Raw genomic sequence first — 8760 nt, forward strand, 5'->3', positions numbered from 1 at the left:
CACAGCTCACTATGCAGGATTCCATGCTTCACTTAACAAAAATTAATTTTAAAAAGTCGTAATGATGAGTCTTACAGGACTAACCTCAAGATGTCAGTACATTTGATTGCTTCTAGAGGTTCGGAAGGGAGCACCCCTTTCTTCACCTTTTTCGGATTCCAGGGGCCACCTATATTCCTGGGTCCGTGGTTCGTTCTCCCACGTTTGCACCACTCTGGTCTTCTCTTCTCTTCTGCCGTCGAATGTCATTCTTCTTAAAAGGACACTTGTGATTGCATCTACGCCCACCTGGACAATCCAGGATATGCTCGTCATCTCGAGATCCTTAACTCCCATCTGCCAAGTCCCTTTTGTCGTGGAAGGAACAAGTTCTGGGAGTTGGGCACCGATCTCTTTGAAGCCCATTCTTCAACCTACCACACACTCTACCCTCTGGCTCGCCAAAATTCATGTCCATCCCATATGCAAAATATGTGCACCCCAACATTCCTAAAAGTCGCCACCCATTATAGGACCAAGTCAAGTCCAAAGTCTCATCGATATATCACCAGCTCAGAAGACCCAAATCTCGTAATCTAAATCATGAAACCAGCTCTGCGTGGTCTCTGGGCGTGATCCACCATGGGTCAAAATTCCACTCTGGGGAGCTTGGGAAGACAGCGGGACCGGAGGACCCTGAGCTCACCCCGTCCCACATGTACAACTAGGCATCCACCCCACCCGAGTCAATAACCCAGAGAGCCATCCGAGGATGGGCAGGACAAACTCACAACTAAATACAGAGAAGAAGCTGCATCTGAATGGTTGGGAAGGTCAGACAGGCAGAGGGAGGGACCTGGGCCCATGGGGAGGACAGACAAACCAGGCCCGCAGGAGGGACCTCGTAGGGGGAAGACTAGTCCCCATAATATTTGGCTTTAGAAACCAGAGGGGCTGAGTTCCCTGACTTTTTAAACACCAGTGGTACTTGAGCCTGGCGCTGTAACAGTCAGCGGACTCCGTACCGGCCAAGCCTTGGAGGGTGAGTGAGAGCTGGGTCATCCCCCCGTGGAGACAGCAGCCTCCGTGGACAGACAACATTAAAATGGCAGGTTACACGCTTCCAGGGCCAAATGGGAGACAGTCTGTTCACACGGATTTCCGGGCATGCTGGGGCCTTCTCTAAAAAGGAGGAAGGAGGGGCGCCTGGGTGGCTCAGTGGGTTAAAGCCTCTGCCTTCGACTCAAGTCATGACCCCAGGGTCCTGGGATCAAGCCCCGCATCGGGCTCTCTGTTCAGAGGGGAGCCTGCTTCCTCCTCTCTCTCTGCCTGCCTCTCTGCCTACTTGTGATCTCTCTCTCTGTCAAATGAATGAATAAAATCTTTTAAAAAAAAATAACATAAAAAAAAAATAAAAAGGAGGAAGGAAGCAGGCAGCCGCCATTTCCTCTCTGCTCCCCCTGCATGAACACCAGGTTTCCTGGGGGAGGTAAGGCTACACTTACAGTCTTGGTGCAGGACTCTGGGCAAATTTTGTTAAAGCTGTGCCTGCGATCCGCCCAGCTGCCCGGCACACCCCCAATGCCCGTGTGGGCTGGGCCACAGAGCCACGCATCAGCCACCACGCTGCGCCCAATTGCCCTCCCCCAGCCTCCGCAGCGCAGCAGGGGATCTTGTGTGGGGTTAGTAACCCAAGACACGTTCTGCTGACGCTGCCACCATGCTCACAAGACCCCAGGCGGGCATGCCCTCTCAGAGCCCGCCTGCCTGGGTCGCACTCACCCCGCAGAGAGCAAGCACGGACCACAACAGGCAGAGGGTCAATACAGACGGCTGCACTGTTAGAAGAGGGACTCACAAAGCACACATGGGACACTGCCCAAAGTACTGGGTCCGGGCGAGCAGGGGACACCACACTGCACGGCGCACCAGGACCTCCTCTGCGTGAAGTCACTAATTCCAAGAGCAGAAGACATAGTTGACTTCGTCCACACACAGGAGCAGACCGAGGGAGGCCGGCAAAACAAGGAGACAGAGACATTTATCTCAATGAAAGGAACAAGGCCCTGCCTAGAGATGTCAGCAAAACAGATATAAGCAGAATGCTTGATAGAAAATGTAAAGCAGTGGGGCGCCTGGGTGGCTCCGTGGGTTGAGCCTCTGCCTTCGGCTCGGGTCATGATCCCGGGGTCCTGGGATCGAGCCCCGCATCGGGCTCTCTGCTCGGCAGGAAGCCCGCTTCCTCCTCTCTCTCTGCCTGCCTCTCTGCCTACTTGTGATTTCTGTCTGTCAAATAGATAAATAAAATCTTAAAAAAAAAAAGATTCAAAATAGATGAAAGACCTCGATGTGAGACAGGAATCTCCTTGAGGAGAGCACAGGCAGCAACCTCTGTGACCTTGACCTCAGCAACATCTCCAAAAACAAGGGAAGCAGGGGGGAAAAGGAACTATCGGGGCTTCATCAAGATCAAAAGCTTTTGCACAGAAAAAGAAAACAGTCAAAAAACCAAAAGACAACTTACAGGATGGGAGAAGATATTTGCAAATGACATATCAGATAAAGGGCTGGTATCCAAAATCTATAAAGAACTTAGGAAACTCAACACCCACAGAACAAATAATCCAATCCAGAAATGGACAGAAGACATGAACAGACATTTCTCCAAAGACATCCAAATGACCAACAGACACATGAAAAAGTGGTCGGCATCACTAGACATTAGGGAAATGCAAATCAAAACCTCAATGAGATCCCACCTCACACCAGTCAGAATGGCTAAAATTAACAAGTCAGGAAATGACAGGTGTTGGCGAGGGTGCAGAGAAAGGGGGACCCTCCTACACTGTTGGTGGGAATGCAAGCTGGTGCAGCCACTCTGGAAAACAGCATGGAGGTTCCTCAAAAAGTTGAAAATAGGGCTACCCTATGACCCAGCAATGGCATACTAGGAACTTGCCCCCAAAATACAGATGTAGTGATCTGAAAGGGCACCTGCACCCCAATATTCATAGCAGCCATGTCCACAATAGCCAAACTATGGAAAGAGCTCAAGTGTCCATCAACAGATGAATGGATAAAGGAGATAAAGAAGATAAAGGAAATTTGCCCAGAGCCCTGCACTTACAGCCTTAGTGCAGGGCTCTGGGCAACTTTTATTAAATATATACAATGGAATATTATTCAGCCATAAAGAGGAATGAAATCTTGCATGGATGCAGCTAGTGTCTTATGCTACATGAGATAAGTCAGTCAGAGAAAGACAATTATCATATGGTTTCACTTCTATCTGGAACTTAAGTAAGAAAACAGATAAAGACATGGGAAGAGGGAAAAGAAAAAATAGAGAGAGGGAAACAAGTCATAAGCGACTCTTCATGACAGAGAACAAACTGAGGGTTGATGGAGGCAGGTGGGTGAGAAAATGGGCTAAACAGGTGACGGGCGTTAAAGAGGGCGTGTGCTGTGATGAGCACTGGGTGTTGTATGCACTAAATTCTACTACTGAAACCAATATTATAGTATCTGTTCACTAACTAGAATTTAAATAAAAACTTAAAACAAAGAAAGAGACGGGTTTGTGAGCCTGAAGATGAAAAGGAAATTATGTTTTCCATTCAATTAGCATCCGTGAGAGACTGCAGAACCCAGCTCCCACCCTGCCCAGCCAGTGAACCGTGCACTCCGGTGCTCCTGCGAGCTGAGGGCAGTTTTATTCCTGCAGACCCTAGTATCACTGCTGTGGGTAGAAAGTCTACCACCTCGCTGGCACTTGGGATGCAGCTTGGGAACTGCTAACACTGGCTTTCCTGCAGGCTACGGGAGAGGGCTAAGTCTTCTTTAGTTACAAGTCACGCAATGTACCCTTGCCGTAGTTCCCAGAGTTTCAAAGCATTCTGTAATATGCCAAGCGTGGATTAAATAAACCTCAGCACAGTGTAAGTTCCCGGTACTGCACTGAGAGTCCCCAGGAACTGCTTAGATCACATCGCATCCCTGTTTAAGGCTGGGTGGTCCTTTGGGGAAGGTAAAATCCAGAGACCTATGTCTTTCTCAGGAACGACCTAGACATTGCACAAGCGAGAACGGACAGACGGTTAGTCTCACATCCTCCAGTTACAAAGAGAAAGTGCCACCACCCTCCTGCCAACATCTGATCAACCTCTTTGGGTATTGGAGGTAAAACATCCTATGAGTTTGTAGCAAATTCCCAGACAAGCAACAAAATTTGCACAGGACCCTGGTAACGAGAAGTTTGGGAGGCACCAAAGCAGCTCTCACACGAGTCATGGCATTGGGCTCCCTGTGTGACCACTCTCCCTGGAATCTCTGGTGAGGAGATTTTCCCAGCATCCGCCAGCCCCGGTCTTGTGAACCCAAGAGCTACCTCCTACGGATGAGTATGGCCCCCTGGACAGCAGCTGCCAGCAAGCTTGTGAGCCAGAGGACCATCTTGCCCACAGGAAGGCTGTCAGTCTCCAACCAGCATCCTCATCGGCTGTGGGTTCTATTGTGGGGCAGCTATGGCAACTTTCTTTTTTTTTAAGATTTTATTTATTTGTCAGAGAGAGAGAGAGAGAGAGCACAAGCTCACAAGGGAGAAACAGGCTCCCCACCAAGCAAGGAGCCCAATGCAGGACTCCATCCCAGGATCCTGGGATCGCGACCAGAGCCAAAGGCAGGCACCTAAACTGACTTAGCCACCCGGGCATCCTTAGAGGAAACTGTTCTATTTTATTTTTAATCTCCATATGCTTTGTTAATTTTCTGTTTTAAAAAATGTTAATAGCAAGGCATTTACATGATTCTATAATCAAACAGTAAGAAGTTTTACAGATATTTTGCTCTAATGGTATGTGTGCATTCCTGAAAAAGAAAAATCACAAACAGCAAAATGTCCACAAAAATAATAGGATTACAGGGAAGCAGTGTTTTGACAGCCAACTCAAAATCTTCGCCTCTGTGACCGTACCACCAAGACGATAACAATTGCAATAACCAGTATAGTTTGGAAAAGACATATTAAATGTCTAATAGGTAAAGATTATAACATGAAATAAAGGACTCCACTCATCTAAGAGGAAAACATAAAGAGACCTTGAGACTGTGAGGAAAGATAGAAGCTGGTGGTTCATGCAAACAAGGCAGAGTGAGAGCCCTGACAGAAATTCCAGGATGAGCAGCTGAGGTTTTGCACAAAACCAGAGCCGGCCAGTTATGGCTGGCTCTGGCTCCCCGTTCTGTGCTTGTGATCCAAAGGGGCACCTGCACCTCAATGCTTCTAGCAGCAATGTCCATAATAGCCGAACTGTGAAAAGGGCTGAGGTGTCTGTCAGCAGATGAATGGCTAAAGAACATGTGGTTCAGGGGGAGAAGCAAGATGGCGGAGAAGTCGGACCCCCGGTAGCACCGAGTCCAGGAATCCAGCCCGATGGCTATCAAGCCATTCCGAACACCTACAAACCCAACAGGAGATCGAAGAGCAGAGCAGCAATTCTAGGAACAGAAAAGCGACCACTTTCTGGAAGGTAGGACGTGGGGAGAAGTGAATCCAAGGCGACACACGGGAAGAGAGACCGCGGGGGGGGGGGGCAGCCCCCGGCAAGAGGCAGAGCAGCGGACACAAAATCTGAACGTTGAGAAGTCTGCTCCCCGGAGGGACCGTGCTCCAGAGGCTGAGCGGGGGTGGAGCCCTCATGGGGACAGTGTGGTCTCAGGCCCCCCGGGGTCACAGAACGACCAGGGGTGTCTGAGGGTGGCAGAGCCCCCAGGTATCAGAGCAGGGAAGCCGGCCCCAGAGATGGAGCCCAGTCGTCGCTTCTCAGCTCGGGCTCACCTTAAACTGTGCTCCACGGCACAGTCCGGCCAATGCCCCTCGAGCAGGGACCCCACAAGCAGCAGATCCGGGGAGACTCACCTTCCTGCTCTGGGAAGAACGGCACAGGAGTGCGCGGCAGGGATCTGCTGGCTTTGGAGACTCCAAAAGGGGCCGCGAGCCAGAGACAGAGATGCTCGGCTACAGCCCGGTGAGCTCGGGCCGCGGGAGACCAGGGAGACGGGAGGGATTGCTTACCCCTGAGGGCGCACTGAGGAGCACAGAACAGCGCTGGATTTCCCGGGGGGAGACTAGGCGGCCGCCATCTTTATTCCCGTCCCCCAAAGCCCTACGGAAAGAGCTTAGGGAACAAAAGCTCCCGACAGCAAAACTGCGCAAAATACTTAGCCGGGCCCCTGGCAGGGGCGGTGCAATTCCGCCTCCGGCAAGGACGCTTGAGAATCACCGCAACAGGCCCCTCCCCCAGAAGATCAGCAAGAAATCCATCCAAGTTCACTGATCAATGAGAACTGTGGAACCAGGGGAATGCAACACATAGAATTCATGGCTTTTTCCCCATGATTCTTTAGTCTTGCAAAGTTAATTTTTTTTATTTTTCTTATTCTATTTTTTAAAATTTTCCCTCTTTTCTATTTTAACCTATTTTAACTATTTTATCTTATCAATACCTTTTTAAAAGTCTTTCAATTTTCATTGTTATAGTCTCTCCCTTCATTGTATATATATATATACACACTTTTTTTTCTTTTTTTTTTCTTTTTTCTTTCTTCTCACTTTCTTCTCCCCCCCTGGTTTTGGGTCTCTTCTGATTTGGTTAGCGTATATTTTTCTGGGGTGTTTGCCGTCCTTTTAGTATTTTACTCTCTCGTTCATATATTCTTTTTTTTTTTTAAGATTTTATTTATTTATTTGACAGAGAGAGAGATCACAAGTAGATGGAGGGGCAGGCAGAGAGAGGAGGAAGCAGGCTCCCCGCCGAGCAGAGAGCCTGATGCGGGGCTCAATCCCAGGACCCTGGGATCACAACCTGAGCTGAAAGCAGAGGCTTAACCCACTGAGCCGCCCAGGCATCCCATCATTCATATATTCTTATCTGGATAAAATGACAAGGTGGAAAAACTCAACACACACACACAAAAAAGAACAAGAGGCAGTACCGAAAGCTAAAGACCTAACCAATATGGATGTTGGTAATATGTCTGATCAAGAGTTCAGAATGACGATTCTCAAGGTGCTAGCTGGGCTCAAAAAAGGCATGGAAGATACTAGAGAAACCCTGTCTGGAGAAATAAAAGAACTAAAATCTAACCAAGTTGAAATTTAAAAAGCTATTAATGAGCTGCAATCAAACATGGAGGCTCTTACTGCTAGGATAAATGAGGCAGAAGAGAGAATTAGGGATATAGAAGACCAAATGATGGAGAATAAAGAAGCTGAGAAAAAGAGAGACAAACAACTACTGGACCACGGGGAGAGAATTCGAGAGATAAGTGATACCATAAGTATTAGAATAATTGGGATTCCAGAAGAAGAAAGAGAGAGCGGGGCAGAAGGTATATTGGAGTGAATTATTGTAGAGAATTTCCCTAATATGGCAAAGGGAACCAGCATCAAAATCCAGGAGGTGCAGAGAACCCCTCTCAAAATCAATAAGAATAGGTCCACACCCCGTCATCTAATAGTAAAATTTACAAGTCTTAGTGACAGAGAGAAAATCCTGAAAGGAGCCTGGGACAAGAAGTCTGTAACATACAATGGTAAAAAATATTAGATTGATGGCAGATTTACCCACAGAGACCTGGCAGGCCAGAAAAGACTGGGATGATATATTCAGAGCACCAAACGAGAAAAATATGCAGCCAGAAATACTATATCCAGCTAGGCTGTCACTGGAAATAGAAGGAGAGATAAAAAGCTTCCAGGACAAACAAAAATTAAAATAATTTGCAAACACCAAACCAGCCCTACAGGAAATATTGGAAGGGGTCCTCTAAGCAAAGAGAGAACCTAAAAGTAACAGACCAGAAAGGAACAGAGACAATATACAGTAACAGTCACCTTACAGGCAATACAATGGCACTAAATTCATATCTTTCATCATCAGAATGGATAAAAATTCATATTTTTCATATTCATATCATTTCATATTCAAATATCCATCATCAGAATGGATAAAAATTCCTATCTTTCAGGTACCCTGAATGTAAATGGGCTAAATGCCCCAATCAAAAGACACAGGGTCAGAATGGATAAAAAAACAAGACCCATCGATATGCTGTCTGCAAGAAACTCATTTTAGACCCAATGACACCCCCAGATTTAAAACGAGGGGGTAGAAAACAATTTACCATGCTAATGCACATTAAAAGAAAGCTGGGGTGGCAATCCTTGTATCAGGTAAATTAGATTTTAAGCCAAAAACTATAATAAGAGATGAGGAAGGACACTATATCATACTTAAGGGGTCCATCCAACAAGAAGATCTAACAATTTTCAATATCTATGCCCCTAACATGGGAGCGGCCAACTATATAAATCAATTAATAACAAAATCAAACAAACACATCAACATTAATATAATAATAGCAGGAGACTTTAACACCCCCCTCACTGAAATGGGCAGATCATCTAACCAAAGATCAACAAGGAAATAAAGGCCTTAAATGACACACTGGACCAGATGGACATCACAGATCTATTCAGAACATTCCATCCCAAAGCAACAGAATACACAGTCTTCTCTAGTGCACATGGAACATTCTCTAGAATAGATCACATCCTGGGTCACAAATCAGGTCTCAACCAGTACCAGAAGATTGGGATCACTCCCTGCATATTTTCAGACCACAGTGCTTTGAAACTAGAACTCAAGAGGAAAGTTGGAAAGAACTCAGATATATGAAGGCTAGAGAGCATCCTACTAAAGAATGAATGGGTCAACCAGG

At 47.0% G+C, this 8760-nt stretch overlaps 1 protein-coding gene across 1 annotated transcript in view; it reads right to left on the reverse strand.

The window, feature by feature from the left end:
* The window catches only part of LOC308343987 (tripartite motif-containing protein 26-like), a 30226-nt gene extending 29351 nt beyond the window's left edge, over nt 1-875 (reverse strand). Inside the window, 1 exon segment of the mRNA XM_080805271.1 lies at nt 85-875. The gene's annotated coding sequence lies outside the window, so the exon portion shown is untranslated.
* Between the last annotated feature and the right edge of the window lie 7885 nt (nt 876-8760).

Source organism: Martes martes (assembly GCF_963455335.1).
Source record: "Martes martes genome assembly, chromosome: 6".
Taxonomy (NCBI): Eukaryota; Metazoa; Chordata; class Mammalia; order Carnivora; family Mustelidae; genus Martes; species Martes martes.